Genomic DNA, 17,340 nt, shown 5'->3' with positions numbered 1-17,340 from the left:
TAAATCCGAAAAAGCTTAAACCTTTGGCATCAGTACCTATATCCCTTTATCAGCAACCTTTACAAATTTATAATATTCCAAGGGATCGGTCTTTGACAAATATATACCCAATGTTCAAAAGCGATGTTAGCGCAATGGACAGTAAATTACTATCCATTCTCACTTATCACTGGTCGTTGTCAAGTGCTTAAACATATTAGATATCATGAAGAACTATGATCATTTATTTTCTTCTACTATTAGTAACAATTGACATGACTACTGGAAATTTAATGGTTGTCAGGCATAGCTGTGTTCTGTCACTGGTTATTGGGATAAGCATTTAGATCACGTGGACTAAGTATAACTATTTGTACCATATATTCAAAGCTTTTAACACTGTCTACCACAAGATGTTAAAGGGTAAATTTGTTTGTATGGAATTGATGGCAAAACTCTGATCTGAATAGATTGTATTATTGTTTTTGAAATCAACACATGGTATTAAATGATTTAAATTTGATTATTTCAAGGTACCTTCTGGAGTACCGCTAGTCATTGTATTTGGTTCAGTACCTTTCTCTCAATTACATCATGCCTAGAATTTATTCACCACCAAAACAAAACAAAATGCAATAGAATGCGTATGACTAAATTAAAGCTCGTGAAATAAGTATGTCATGGTCACTGGAAAGAGCTTCTTAAGAGCATCTCAACTAAATAGTATATGTAGGAAACATAATTAATAATAATCTGAAATAGAAACGTCCAATGCAAGAATTATGCACAAAAGCAATTCATACTTTTTGACTTTTAAGACGTAAATCATCCTTTTGCCCACCAAATTTGAAATAATTAGCTTTCAAGGGTTTAGTTAGACCTTGTTTAGAATATGCCTATACAGTCTGGGGTTCCCATTTCCAGTATTTACAGGATGAAATTGAACAATCCTAACGCGATCTGCTTGGTTTATTACATTCAAGAATGACTATACCCGATGTAAGTAAGTCGTTTGTAATTCGTACTGAATTCCTTAAACTAACGTAGACAGGAAGGTAAAATTAATATTGTTTTTACGGTATAAATCAACATGAATATATCTACTCGATGTTTTCAATAAACTTGTTTGAGATTTTATTGGTTTTTATGTGTTTTGTTTCCTAAAGATACGACTATTAAAGTTACAAAGAAACAAAATATTAATCGGAACTTCTGAATGTTCGAAGATTTAAATTGATACCTATTCAGAAAATTAGTACGATCACATTTGTCTTTAAAAAAATATCTTTGTAATTGTTGATGATCTGTGGTGTACCAATGGTAATATGATTTCTCATTAAACTAAAAGTATCAAATGCCCATATTTAAAAACAGCTCACAAAATTCCCACGCCGTAACCCAGCATGAGCAGCAGGCTTGTTGCGTGCAAACTCTGTTGGTCCGCGAGGGATGAATTTGTGCCGAGGGAATCGCTTTCACGCATCAAGACGTGATGTGACGTGCTGTGACATAAATCATAACCAGCACACACCTATCAATTTTTTTTTAAAATTTAATTTAGAAGCAAATGCTCTAAGTAAGTACGTTCTTATTGTACGTTGAGTACCACATACGTCATAATTTCTCTAGCTTGAAGTCAGCTAAAAAATATCACGATCATGTAAGGATATGTAATTACATTAGTGATAATCGGATCAGTTGATTGTGCCCGCCGTATCTACCTTGTGTGATGTGTATTACCTTTGATGCACCAGTCACCAAGAATGTATCTACTGTCTTTCCGACTTTTGCTGTAGCAACGCTAGCAATGGTGTCGAGGGCGCGCACGGCAGCCTGTGAATAATGATAATAATAATAATAAAACTAAAGTGTTATTTATGATTTGTTTTCAAGGAGGGTGTAATTTAGGATGGCATAAAATTAGATGCCTTCATAACAAGAAAAAGCAAACTTCCATACGGGAATATAACACATGTTCACAAGATGAACAGATATTTTAAAAATTGAATCTTGATCGGTATAAAGAGATCGCAAATACTTTTTAAAAATGATATTGATATTAAAGAAAATTTTACTTTTGTCGCTTTTTCGATGATGAATATAATAGTCCTGTACTACTAATTCAATTCAAATATAGCATCCAAAAAGAATTACAAACATAATTCATAAAGCAGTCACAAACATAATTTCTAAATATTAATAAGTCCTCCTCAATCGATCATTAACAAAGAATGAACATATAAGTTTAGGACAGACATTCCTCTTCATGTATAATATTTTCTCTGTCAAATACAAATACATATCCCAAAATTTAAACATGAATGCCATTACAGGTTTTACAATAATGGTAAGCAAAACCAGAGTTCATGCGGCAGTTTCGCATTACCATCGATGGACATTACATTTCTTTGCTAAAGATAACATCCATCTATATTGATCACCAAAGCACTTTTCCTCGTTTCTAGGAAAATGGGATACTAAACAAGACAGTAAATTTTGTAAAGTGAATCCAATATTTCGATGACGAAGACAATCAAACAATATTATACATACACCATCAACTCGGATCATTTTAATATCACAATATTAAACTGAGTTGACACAGCGTTTATTTACATAAAGGCTATGATATCCTCTTCGAAAGGATGTGATCCACATGAATCAAAATATTTCACCATGTTAGTAATGCAAGCAGCCATCCAGAGGGTTTCTGTTCGATAACAGTCGTCTGACATATGCTCAAACATCTTTAGGTTCTCAGTTGAAGCTCTGTACACAATGTATTTCAGAAGGTAATGAAGTTACCTTTCGACAGGTAATGATAGACAATTAGTTCATATTTGAAGTTTTCTTTACATTGATTTCTAAAGAACGACGAATAATATGAAGTCTCGTACTCTGCTACAAGAAGAGAGCTACGATGTGTTTCGTCTCAACGAAAGTCAAATGACGTTTCGAATAGTGTATAAATCAGTATACAACTCTTCCAAGACTGTCTTTTCTAGGATGTGTGCCCACGCTTTGTCCAGATAATCTGCCATCTTTCATTCTTGACTTAAATGAACATTTAGGTGTTGTATGTGGCGAGGACGATTGGTTTGTAAGCCATCACAATGGTTTCTGGTTAGGAGTGTGATTCTTTTAGCCATGAGGTTATCAAAACAGGATAATAAGTGTTCCTTATGTACTGCCGATCGCGATATATCTGCAACGTCTTCTTCCCCACAACCACTTTGATGTTCTGTATGTGGCTGCTTTTCGTTTTGTTATAGATGCCCATCGGTTCGATTTCACATGTATTAGTCATAAATCAATACACTCAGACTTGATGTTAAGGGCAAAATCAAACTCTGCTAAGAAGATCACATTCACCGTTTTTTCCAGGGCCAGCAACAAATTATAGTTACACAGGGAGTCGTTCCTGATATCCTGGCGATTCAAATGACCACCGATACTGGTTTTATGGGGTGAAACCAAATACCCATAAACAATTCCGTAATTCCGTCCTGCATAACCGTCGTAAGTGATGCCGTGGTACCTTATGGTAATGTGTGTTCAGACTTGTCTAACGTGCGAGTACTTTACACCACACAAGCATCTAAGTGTGTATTCTTGGCTTAAGTTAATAATTTTTCTAGGTAAGGTCTGTGAGGGAGGGTGCCCATGCTGCGACTTCTACTGAGTTTGCTACTCGAGAACAAATCCAATTCACTGAATAAATAATGCAAGAAATTGCGGACAGGAGCCATTCTTTCATTGACGCTTAGATCGACATCGTCGGTTTTAATGATCGTTTCTGAGGTACACATAACTGTTATTCAGACGAATGTATTATTCATTTTGCTCCTTGATTTCTAACTTGATAGAATCTGAGGATATAACAGATGACTCGTAATGGAATTCTAACCACTGCATCCTCGTCATTGTAGGCGGCATGGCAAGGAGATCTTGTTCATTTTCGTGCAGTGTCTGTGGAGTCCTAATGTTGTTGACGTCTCGTTTTTCTCCGACACTGCGTGGAGGATGACTCTTTGCTTCAAAAAGAATGTGTTGAGAATTCAAAGGTGTTTATAGAGATCCTGGAGCTACTTTCTTGTCCCATCATCACATGTTTACTTGCATTCAATAATGCATGCTTGAAACTCTGTTTCTTGATGTGTATGTCTTGGGTCTTTTATTTGGGTCAGGCAGCATGTTTCAAAGCAGGGAATCCTTGGGGCTCAACATTTTCTTTGACCGGTGCTACAACATGAAAGAGCGATGAGAACATATCACCTACACTGTCTTCTCTTTGTTGTGCTATTCCTCGAGATTTTCCACCACAACATCAACAACATAAGTGTACACAAACATCAAAAAAAGTTATTCGTTCATTTCGACGAACTTATACTGCACGCAGTATTAAATTTATGTTCTTTAATAATAGCATGACATGTAACGCAATTCGTTTCGTTTAAATAATCAATTTACGACGAACCAAATGGGGATACTCAGGTAAAAGATATCCAAGAAATACAGTCACAAAGACACACACGAGACATCGTCCCCAATACAATCGATACGTATTGCCTTATTAAATTAGGTCTTCTATGAGCGCTTGGTAAACCTCAAAGTCTTTAATAATTTCACTATACCCAACAAGGGTATGTGTTTGTGATTTGGATTTTTAACGCAGCTTTAACAAGTGTTCAGTCATATAACTAGGATGTCTGCAGTGTGGCAGTTTAAAGTGATGTCTATTACTGGAGCATCATGTCGCAGACATGTAGCATGTTATCCCACCCAGTCACATTATCATGACATCAGGTCGACCAGTCCTAACCCTAACCTCATAATGCAGAGCGCCAAGCAAGGCAGCTGCTAGTACCAGTTTTATAAGTGTTTGGTATGACTCTGCCTGGGTTCGAAATCGCAACTTTTCCGCATCCCAGGCGGGCACTCTAAACAATCAGGCCACTGGAGCGGTTGCCCAACAAGAGAAGGCAGTGTCAGCGCTGACACCATTTGCTATGTTTAATGTGATTTGTGATTGCATGCCCTCATTCGTGGAGTTTCACACCATAAATGAAAACTACTTCATCCCATTGACCCAATTATGCACATCCTGATCTAGCTAAAGACTTAGCAGTGGGTATATACAGAAACTTTATCCACTTCTCTCTTAATATGTTGAATTGTTTGAAAACATCACAATAGCCAGGTAAAGTAACCGAGAACGAGTAGTGTGCCTTTGTTCGTTATTCTCGATGAACTTGTAGTGTACATAGTGGCGTTTATTTAACTTTGCGATTTCCGCTGCTCGAAAGAGGTAAATCAAAATGAGTTATAAAGACGCTGAATTTGCCTTTGGTAATGTAAACTTCGTCGTTCGATTGCTGTACGTGTTTGTCGATGCTTTTATAAAAATGTTAATTTAGCAGGCTAACTCAGTTCGATCCAGACAGGAGATTGTAAACTGTTTGCTCGTCGCAAACTATCTTGATCTTCTCCTCGAGTAAACTCAATCGACATACACTATGTTAAGTTTGTAATAAACGTAGCTCCTTTCTCTGCGGGGACATTGGAATTGAACTCATTAAATTTCGCTATACAAGAGTGACTTTTCTGGAAGTCACCTTGTTGAACGGTTGAATATGAAAATAATCCTTTGTCTCTTTGACGACCTTGAAACTGACAGTCTAAAAAATGACGATGATAATAAATATCAATCGATCAGCGCATATTTAGAATCGCTAAGGTGACCTACCTCTAACAAAATGTTTCTGTTGGTGGGTGACATAGAAAGTCATCGTCCTCACTTTGCTTTTGCAAGAGAAAGGATAATAGTCCTCTGAATATCCAGAACGTCAAACGAAGTGAAGGATAAGAAAAAGAAAGAAAGTTTTCTTAAGAAGAGGAAGCATAAGAATCCATTCTAAAAATTTAACGCACGACACTCATAAGAAAAATAAACATTTGTCAAATAATGTGATATAATTTTACTATGATTCATATTTCTTGAGTATATAATACATGTAGGTAGAACATTTGTATTGATTTGTTTATGATTTACGTTGTTGATACGATGCAGATACAAACACACGTTTATAAGTTCGGAGGAATGGGGTTAATGGGCAATAACTGAGGAGTATCTCCTTTGGTCAGAGATGCGTGCGTCCAAAAAGAGAGGTGTGTAAAGACAAATAGCCCTTCAATGAATTAACGATTGTCGATCTTGAACTGAAACTCTCTGGAACATTTTCCTCGCCGACATCCAACTGTTGCTGTTGTTGCTAGTGTCGTCTTTGTAGTAGTGGCTGCTATGGTAGATGCAGTCAGTTTCTAGAAGTATAGGTCTCTTTCCTTTAGGATTGATCAAATTAATTTCATAAAAAGATGCAACTGTTTCAATTCAGCCATGGTCTCTTGCATCAATTTCACGGTTACACTATTCCAACTATATTCACTGTTAATGCTGATTGTTAGTTCTCGGTTCTCTTTTTTCTTCTCCTGCTGCCATTGAAAAGTAACGTCTTCCTCATTTTGACATTGCATAAAACTTTTAAACTCTTCTTGTTTATTTTTCTTACATTCTTCATATTCTGGGAATGATAGTGGTATAAGATGTGCAGTCAACAATTCCTGCGATGACAATAATAAATCGCAGAAAGACACATCCAATTCCAATTCATTTTCTGGAATACAGGATGCCATCGTGTGATTGATGCCAACAGTTGAACTGTATAGTTCTCTCACTCTGGGTATAGGAATCATCTGCAGGCACATCCAAACACAAAATATTTATTTTGAGCTTAGTCATGGGTACTGTACTAGAACTTTCCCGCACTCTGACAATGTGAATAGAAGAAATGTTCTTTTATATATCCGTTAAATATCACGTAACACATCCTCTTGAAATATGATAGGTGAATACAGCACCACATAAAAGTGTTATATGGCAGCGGTGTAGCGGAATTATGTTACACGCGTTCTGACTGGATGAACCCAAAACTCATTTTCAATCCGTTGTCTGTTTATATAAAGTGGTGCCTTCACCAGCAGTGTCTTCCGTTCTCAAAGGAGCATCATTGTGATGAGTGTAAATGACTCACCAGCAATATCCAATATGTCGTTTGCCCTTAGCATCCCTATCTATGCCATATTGAAGTGGACGATCAACGGACAGAATTAGCAGTCTTTGTCCGAAAAATGTATGTGGAAAAGCAAAGGTGCTTCAAACGAGTCATTTAATATGGGTCTCTTGTAAGGGTAAGGACTAGCTTACTCGGACATAGAGTCAAGCAGTCTGGTCGCTTGGTGAAAAGTCAGCCACTAAACCAATGGCCCTTTTAAGCGACATAAACCAATGGCCCTTTTAAGCGACATCCATATCCCTCGAAAGAGAAATAACACTCAATATTGCCGTTTTTCTTTTTTGTGTGTTTATATGTATGAATAACCTGTCCAAGAGAAACTAAAACTATCTCAATTTTCAATGTTAAGGTTAAAGTTTTAAAAATGTTAGTGCGCATGCGCAATCAAACTCTTAATTGAGCATATACAAACATATTTCTCATTGCGCATAAGCAAACTTTAGGAATCTGCTTTCTGACAAAACGCCATTAAAGTCTACTTCCCGTCAAGACATAATACAAAGGTCATGACCTTTTACCTACTTTGAACGTTTAGCATAGTCACACTGGCCTTGACGTATTTAATGCGATTGCCGCACAATGGGCTTTACATCATCTGACAGTGACGATTTAGCCATCCAGCGTTAGTCCTATGGACAGTTCGAACATTAACTTCCCATTTTTTCACTCTTCACGAACAGTGGCCCAGATTCCTCCAAAGTGGGTTCTATCGCTACTCAGTTGTTTTTTATTTCCGTTTTCTACTAACCGAAAACAAACTTACTGTATTTAAGACTATCTTTCCATACTTAAATAATAGTATTAAGAAGCCTATATATAAAGCAGCAAGAAAGAAGCAAAGGAAAACAAACACGCTGTAAAAGATTTTTCCCTTTAGATCCGATTGTCTTACTTTCGTCATTGGCATTCTCAGAAGAATTTCAGGGTCAGACGAGTTTTTTAAAATAAATGTTTTCCAGGTCCACGCTATTATGGCATCTTCCTTCCTTTGCTTCTTTTCCGGATCAGCCTGTAAGTATACATCGCACAATCTATATATTTCTCCCTCATATGCAGTCGAATCCTCTTAATATAAACAAGATTCATACGAGAACTAAATTCATTTCCTCAGCAGTTTTCCTTTATCTTCAATGCGTATTCCCCAGTTAGTATCAAATGATTAACTAGTACAAAAATTGCTTTAAGCTGGCGATAATTCAAGTCACCTGGTCGCTAAGTTAGAATTGATTCAGTTTCCAGACAGAAAGTGATTAGGTGTTCTTAAACCTAAACAAGAAGGGACCAAATCACTTGCTGCCGATAACCCGTGAACCAACCAAACCAGTACTTAATTTTTCACCTACACTTGGTCTAGAAAACGTACAACATACTTTGATACAAGCCCTATGCCCTATTCCTAACCGTTTTTATAAAGTTAATTATATCATTCCCATGAAAATAATCAGGACTGTATTTGTATGCAGTCTTTAGTCTTTTAAATTGTGCAAACTGAATAAATGTATGACTTCAGCAGTATATTCTGCAAAGCAAGTTAAACTGTTAAATGTGTCGAACATTAATGTATCCTTATGGAAAATACTTTATCCTAATCAAACAAATTTAATGCACTCTTTTTTCAAAATATCTAAGTAAGAATTATTAAAGGGTTAAACGCTTTGTGTCGGATCCCAAAAGTGTACAATACAGTTCTTTCTCCCCATTTTATATTCTGTTGCTCCGTGCAGCGAGAATCACGTAAATCGTCTTGCATGCAGAGATTACCAAGGAACAACACCGAAATTCTTCTTGCGTACAAAAGTTACACAGGGACAAACCCGTAATTCTTCTTGTATGCACAGATTACAGAAACAAACCGGTGAGTCTTCTTGCATGCAAACATTACACAGAAACTACCCCGTAAGTATTCGTGCACACAGAGACAACCCAGTAATTCATCTTGCATGCATAAATTACACAGAGCCAACCCCGGAATTCTTCTTGCATAGAGAGATTACCTAGAGACAACTCAATATTTCTTATTGCGTGCAAATATTACACAGAGACAACCCCGTAATGTGTTTTGCGTACAGAAACTACACAGCTCATATAAAATAGCAATCAGGTAGGTTTCAAACGTCAATTACATTTTTTCAACTTCATCCTCTGTACACAACACTTGTAAATGGTTGCCATTTAAACATTACATATTATATATAAATGCCCACATTTATCTTTATTTCTGTATGTCCCGGCGGTCAAATAAGAGGTATTAATTTATATCAGTTGAATTGGTAAAGTCTTCAGCCTCCGCAAAAGGCCACATAAACAAATTATGAATGTATACATGAAATTTGCTCATTCAAATATACCAATTGGTTAATTCATTACTATAATTTATATTCCAGACGATAATTCAATAGCACATACATCTTTATATACACTGCATCACAACACTTATCATGAACGTGAAATGTTAGTCTTATTAGGATGAAAATTGAGCAAGTATACGTATACAAAATACGACTCGAAAAGCAATCATTGCAACGTACGAAAAAGCAAACACACCAAACAGTACTAGCATACAATACTGCACTTAAAAGGAATTGAGATCGGCAGACAAGAACTGCGTTTCATAGTTTCATGTGTTCAGCGAATCTGCGATCTTTCCACTCTTGGACGTTTCCACTTAATGTTTTCCTCTCAACATTTTCCTTGTGTCGATGGCATTTTGTAGTCAAATTCGGTAGACATGAGAATGACGTCTGAAGTGTCCATTTCACTTGTTTTTCAGTGGATTCCTTAAGACCTTCTATAAGAGAATTTCTCTCTACTTGGTTGGTTTTGAGTACCAGTCAGTATCTAAACCAAATATTTTTCGGTGGTCTCCTTTAGCCGGTAGTTACCTTCATCATGAAGGCTCCTTTTAGGTGTAGGATCTGCTTGCTGAACATTTCCCCGATCACCTCAACAATTTCAACGAACGAATGTCGCTTATATCTGATAGCCGTCTTGATCGCATCGTTCATATATTCGGCATTGTTGTTAGTCCACATTCTGTGAGCAATTTCATTTTGTATTGGCATGTACACCTAAGCTTTAAATTTGCCTGCTAAAGAATGATTCCAGTAAAGTTTGAATTCTTTGGAAACACCAAGCCATCATCACCAAATACAGGCTTAATAATCACCTCCCGATCCTTACATTAAACATTCATTTTTTATCCAGATGTCTTCGAATGTTATCTTTCTTATGTTTCGTGCATAGACGCTAATTGCAACTGGGAAATATTTCAAAATTGCATTTGTCAATGCTCTCTCTTCGTCACTCGCAAACTTGATGTTATCGAGTCCTAATTCATCATTTAGATGAGATAGAAACTTATTCTCTTCAGCATCCCTATAAACAAGTACTATCAAATCATGATCTGATTTTTACCTATTCTTTTACAACTAATTGCTCTTTTTTCTCGACAATGCCGCGGTTAAAATATATTTACCAGCACTGAATGTCCCGTCAATTCCTGTAACATTACTGCTTACGCAACTGCAGATGCGTTTCATATCGGTCATTTGGTTTTCAGAGTAGAGAATAACAGCATATGGTTATTTTTAAAGTGAATAACGGACTGAACATAATGATTCACGTGAATTTGACTATTTAATTCCGCCTGCTCATCTGCTATGCTTTGATTGGCATATATATACAATTTGGATTTCTTGTCATATTTTTGCGGTACAATTTGTCACTAATTTGCTTGCCCGGTCAAAGCGCACGAGGAATACCTTCTGTTTTCATCTTTGTGAAGACGACACATGCTGATGCATTTTCTTACTAGCTCGAGTCATAAGCACAGACACTGCCTGAGATTTATGCAATGAAAGACGTACCAAGTTTTGTCACATCAGATTAGGAACGAGTTTAAAAGCTTTTACCCTGCCACAGTCGAGTTTAGTTTTTAGCGCAAGTGTATGTGAACTCAGCATGTCGTCGTCGATCACTAAACGTTCAGGCGCAAGCGGATAATCGCTATGTGCATCATGACTTCGAGAAAATACCCAACGTGATTGTCGCCGTCTACTACTTCTCTGTTTAGCATTTGCTCGCTATACTTTAGGCATTGGTTGTGACAGGGCCCATTCATACAGGTTGTTTTAATCAGGTAAATTATGTACTTGAATTCTTTCTCCTGGATTATAATCTGGCATATACTTGTTTTTGGCTACCGAGTGCATATCCACACTGATTCATTTGCGTATTTTCTTTTCAACAAAGTTGAACATATCGACGTAAGTAAACAAATCTGCTGCTTTACAACGCGGCATTCCACGACAATCGGGGTATGAATAATACCGCAAGGATCTATCCGTAATAATTCGTGCTCACATCCCTGGAATTTTAGGAAACGTCCACGAGCAAAAGCACGTTCGTGCTTAGATACAGATCTTGATAACCTCCTATGTAGACCATCCCAAATACGTCCCACACTCGTTACGCATGGTCGTCATCCGCTTTGATGATGTGCGAATCGTTGAGAGAGCTGTAAAACGCTTTCCTGGGCGACATGGGCGTCTCTTCGAACTTGCTGCAGTCACTCACGTACTCGACGAGATAAACCCCTTTAAACATCACGTACCCGATCGTGTTTCCGTATTCTTCTCTGGTGTGCCGAAACTGTTTCGTGTTTTGACGAGATTGTCAATCTACGCCGCCATAAACTGAGGACTGTTTGTGAACCTTAATCCGCCTAACGAGAAGAACATGTGTTTTTTATTTTGTTAGGAATGCGCTTGATTTTGTGCTTCGAAAATTTTCCAAACGATTTCGCGATGAGATGCATGTCGTACCCACGAGGATTGTGCAACACCGCCGGAATAAACTGCAGTTCTTGATAGCGAACACAGCACGTGTCGTAGTCCTCTCCCAGGTATTAGCCTTTGTATCGGCAATGATTTTGCTCCTTGTCACCACCAGACCTTTTCCCGCAGAGGTGGCAATTTACTGCGCGTGGTACACCTTTTCTGAGCCTGCAAGATGTCATCTATTTTACTGGCTACATCCAGAAAATCCTGCACCAATTTGCAGCTAGTATATTATTAATCTACAGGCAACTATGGATACGCTGAAGGATCTTGTCTATCTCAATCAGTTAATAAGAATAAACACGATGCTATACTATTGACAATCGAAAGCTTAGCGTGGAAAAGTACATGAAATTCCTGACCGAACATCTGCTGTAACTGGAGGTGTTATTCCAAAGTTTAGTCGATGTAAAAGTTTAAGAAAGCGAGAACTGGGATCGACTTTATTCATATCGACAAACTATCTGTCACCGGAAGACCTGCGCGAACTGGAAGCCAAATGGAATCAGATCACAATTATTAGTTCCGGTTCAGTACACACTAATGTAGTCCGAATCTATTTTTAGAGCATGTTTGCTATCTCCTTTTGGTGGTGATACAAGGGTTAGATTTAGGCATTCTTGGTATGGTTTAAAAGGTAAGTGTTCATTCTTTAGAATATGAGCTTATTGTGTGGTTGCCTGTGTATGTCTCGGTGACAGTGCATAGTGAGTAATAAGACCTTGGTGATGATCCGTAAGTGAAATATATGCTCGACTGCACTTTGCTTTGTTTATAGTCCAGCCTCTCAAAGAAATAACGGTGAATCTATGACAAGTACTTCACCGTGAAGTCATCTTTAAAGGTATTTTAGATTAACATATAATTTATATTGATTGTCATGCGGTGGAAAGTTCAGCACTGAGAAGCAAATGTAGAGAATATAGAGTGAAATTAAATGTGTTCAAAGTCCTATCACTGCTATTACCAGCGTAAAGTCTAAGTGAACAAGGGCACGTATAGATACTAGGGCTATTTTGTCATACAGTAATACCACGGCCGCGACCACGGTTTTCGCATTGTGTGACCACTTATACATTTTCTAAGCGGTTATCGATTATGTTCATGTTTAATATATATATATATATATATATATATATATATATATATATATATATATATATATATATATATATATATATATATATATATATATATATATATATATATATGGCACATAGCACCTTGCCTGTAAGAATGGCACCTAGCGCCTTGCATGTAAGGGCATATCCCTTTACGGGGTCCACAGTGGCCGAGTAGTCTAAAGCACTCGCCATTCCGGATCACTGCCAGCTCACTTTTGTCAGCGTGGGTTCAAATCTCGGGTTCGGTTAACGTGGGTACGTGAAAAAGCTTGCAAGTAGCTTCTCGTGGGTAGGTGGTTCTTCCCAGGGTTTTCCAGGGTTGTTCCTCCACTATTAATAAAGGCCGCCATGCATAGCCTATCTTGTGCTGAAAAATGGCGTTAAACCCTACAACAACAACAACAACAACAACAACAGCATATCCCTATAGCATCTTGACCATGCACACATCACCACAAATGACGTAACAGAGTCGGTGGTATAGGCATCCATGCGTAGCAGACACTTTATCATATCATCCTAGTAATTAATTCTCATTTGTACATGGTCATACCAGATTCTTATGACAGAAATCAATGTATATGTAAATAATTATCGAGGACTGCAAAGATACACCAACAGAATGAAAAGTACACCTCTTGCCTTGCCTATAAGCACCTACCCCCACATCGATTCTGTATGATAATATTTATTCGTAGTTATACAAGTTATGTTAGTATTATCAAGCATATATATCTATGTGTGGTTGTGTACATACATCTATATATGCATACATACATACATACATACATACATACATACATACATACATACATCCATCCATCCATACATCCATACATCCATCCATACATACATACATACATACATACTTGCACGATCTAGGTGTTGTTCACGTTACACAACTTTCGTAGAGTGTTTGCATGTAATTTTGTGTGTGTGTGTGTGTGTGCGTGTGTGTGTGTGTATGATTTTGTTATGTAGCTTGAACAATTTTTTAGTCATATCGCTACAATGTTTGCAGTGTAGCAGTTTATAGTGATGTCTAGCACTGGGGCATCATGCCGCAGATATAAAACATGATGTCCCAGCCAGTCACATTATCTTGGCACCAGACCGACACGTCCTACCACTAACCTCTTAATGCTGAGCGCACAGCGATTCAGCTGTTAGTACCATTTGTATAAGTCTTTGGTATGATTCGACTGGGGTTCGAACCCACGACCTAACGCATCCGAGGCGGACGCGCGTGTAATAATGTACATGTGAATTTATTCCATGTTGCGTTGGATCTGTTTGAATATTCAAGACTGTTTATATCAATTGATAATAACTGAGTAATTAGTTGATTTAAGACTGGGTTTTGATAGATGGGTCTATGTGTTTAATTCAAGCTGATGTGATGTGATTGTTTGGTTGGTTGGCTGCTTGTGCGTCTGCTTTACAGCTTGTTTACTAGATAAATTTACAATGCAGTAGATGATCCTTCTCGCACCTTTGCAATATATTATTTGCCTTATTGGCCTCCATTATGACCTACCTGCTATGGCGGAGAGGTGAGTTTGGTGAATCAAGTAAGCAGGTAATAAATTCGAGCGAGCGGTGTTAACATAAACAGATGACTTACCAGTGGATGTTACTCACATTGAAAACAATAGGTTGGTTTGGAACCATCTTAAGGTCAGCACTGATTGCCCCTGTACTAGCCGCAAATAGTGATGTCAACGCAACAAAAGGATCAGTCACGCTGGGGGGACTGTTGAAACATTTTTTTTTAATGTAAGACTTATTAGTTCTGTAATGCATGTAAATGGATTCGTAATACTAACTAGAATATTTTCGGAAATATAAAGTCTCAACTCTAGGTAAAAAAAGCGATGTTGAGTGTGAGAGAGAGAGAGAGAGAGAGAGAGAGAGAGGGATGGAATGATGTTTAAATGCTTATTTCAGTTTGTGTATATCGATTTTCTCGACAAAAAAATGATATGTACCGCTTTATAAAACTGATTTATGTATATAGGGATAAAAAGTGGCATATCAGAATCATTCTAAATCTAAACATTTCTGCCGCCCATTTAATCGGTTCTATCTTTAGGAATGCCTACTACTGTTTTATGGACACAAATGTCATGTTGAAACGTCTTCAAAGATGCCATATGCATAATTTAATCAGCCAGTATAAAGACTATAAAAAAACACAATCAGTAATGTATCGCACATTCTAATCAAAATCGGCGAAAGGCTATATATCTCGTTCCCACCGCCTATCTGGGCCACAGGTGGCAGAATGGTCTAAGGATCTCGCTTTAGCAGATCACTGAGATCTCAAATCTATCAGCCTGGGATGGAGTCTCGGCTGGGCCCAGCGTGGATTTGTGTGAAACGTTGCTATTAGCTTCCTGTAGGTTGATGGTCTTCTCCGAGATGGGTTTTTTTTTTACCTTCGGGTTTTTCCTCCACTAAAATATACTGGCCGCTATGTATAGCCTATCACGTGCTGAAAAAATGGCATTAAACCTATAAAACCCAACTCAGCCCCTCTTACCTATCACTATTGGAACCGCCATCTATCCAGAGAAGTGCCGAATCAAATACCACCTTGTCAGGAATGGTAACCGTTAGGTAGTGCCACCAAATCGGGCGATCTAAAACGCTCTCTGTAATATATTAATAGAAATCTCTTTGGTAATTTAGTTTCAGTTGGTCAGTATATACTCAGACTTACTCGCCTTTAAAGTTACTTTTCTAATTTTGAAATCTATTTCTTTTAAATATATATATTTTTGGCAAATAATAATTGGAAATATGGAATTAACGATGGATTATAACGATAGCTGCTTGAGAATGAGGCAGCTAAAACAAGGAAGTACTTAACCTGTTAATTCTTAAAGTTATAGTAACACACGAAAACGTACTGACCACAAAAATGCTGTAAACGTGACTGTGAAATATTTACAGGCATGCCACCTAAATATAACAAAGCTAATTGGTTTCGCTAACATAGAAAACTAGATTTACAACAGTTTACGAAACCTTGAATCTGAAGCTGTCAGTATTTTAATTTCATACGTTAAGGAGAATATAACTGAAAACTCATTTGATAGCATACATTCTCTCTCTCTCTCTCTCTCTCTCTCTCTTGGTACATGATTTTGTCTTTATTATTGTAGTTTTTATTTATGAATATAAATTGTAATATTCATATGTAGTCAAGAAATTAGATATATGTATGTATGTAAGTATGTATGTATGTATGTATTGTATATATGTATGTATGTATGTATGTGTGTGTGTGTGTGTGTGTGTGTGTGTGTGTATGCATGTATGTATGAGTGATTCATTCTCTTTTAGGCAAAGACTTACCATCTTTCCATTTTTGTGATGTCATGTTGTACGTGTATATAGTGTAATCGGGGCCCCTAAATGATGCGATTTCCTTGTAACTGTAGTGATCATCGGGGGTAAACATAGTCATCCAGCGGGGTACTGTGACTTTGCGAAAAAAGGGTCAGCATCAGAAGAGTTGCAGACAGAGACCAAATTAACTGGGTCATCTGTTGTTTCTTCATTACAACAATGAGCGCGTGTGTGTATATATATATATATATATATAAACATGCGTATAAACTTTGATTGAAGTTGGTTGTCTTTACATCCGTAAGTAACCCGATATGTAAATATATCACCAGAATTAGATGACTAGTTGATACTTGTAGCTATTCTGTATCCCATGTAAATAAATGGGTTATGTCGAACTTGTTCGATAGGTATCCGAATATTTCGTTATTTTCATTTCAAACTGTGCACAATTACGATTATCATTGAAGGTATAAAGGTAGTCAAGTACTGAACTAATCCATGTGTAATCAGAGACATAGTTTCAGTACAACGTTAAGAAATTTCCGGAATGGAATATACACAGGAAAATCTCCTCCTTTTTAGATACAAAATGCGGATCGAACTTACGTTGAGTCATTTACTTTTCAATTTGAGGCTAAATGCAAAGCTATTCAACGTTCTGTTCAAATATATCATTTTTACTTCCTGATGCAAGTAGGAAAATGTTTAGCCAATCGGAAAATATCTTCCGCGTTGATGATTCGACCCACTGACTAGCATAGCGTAAAGGACAGCATGTGAATTTGTGTACCTTTACAAGACGATTAGCAAAATGTGTATATTATTTGCTCTAATTATGTGCACATACACAAAACGCACACCCGTTCTTAAAGTCAATAATGTCTCAGGAAAATATATGGATATCTAATC

At 37.2% G+C, this 17,340-nt stretch overlaps 1 pseudogene across 1 annotated transcript in view; it reads right to left on the bottom strand.

Annotated features, from left to right (window-relative positions):
* LOC149802782 (autocrine proliferation repressor protein A-like) overlaps positions 1 to 17,081 on the bottom strand; it is a 29,667-nt pseudogene extending 12,586 nt beyond the window's left edge. The window contains exons 1-5 of the transcript XR_016420092.1: positions 16,435 to 17,081; positions 15,617 to 15,728; positions 14,716 to 14,827; positions 8,005 to 8,121; positions 1,720 to 1,812 (exon numbers count right to left, since the gene is read on the bottom strand). The product of XR_016420092.1 is annotated as an autocrine proliferation repressor protein A-like (transcript). The remainder of the gene's footprint in view (positions 1 to 1,719; positions 1,813 to 8,004; positions 8,122 to 14,715; positions 14,828 to 15,616; positions 15,729 to 16,434) is intronic.
* Between the last annotated feature and the right edge of the window lie 259 nt (positions 17,082 to 17,340).

This window comes from Sinohyriopsis cumingii, chromosome 3 (assembly GCF_028554795.1).
Source record: "Sinohyriopsis cumingii isolate HCF-2022 chromosome 3, ASM2855479v2, whole genome shotgun sequence".
Taxonomy (NCBI): Eukaryota; Metazoa; Mollusca; class Bivalvia; order Unionida; family Unionidae; genus Sinohyriopsis; species Sinohyriopsis cumingii.
Note: the sequence above shows the minus strand (reverse complement) of the source record. Positions and strands in the feature narration are given on the sequence as shown.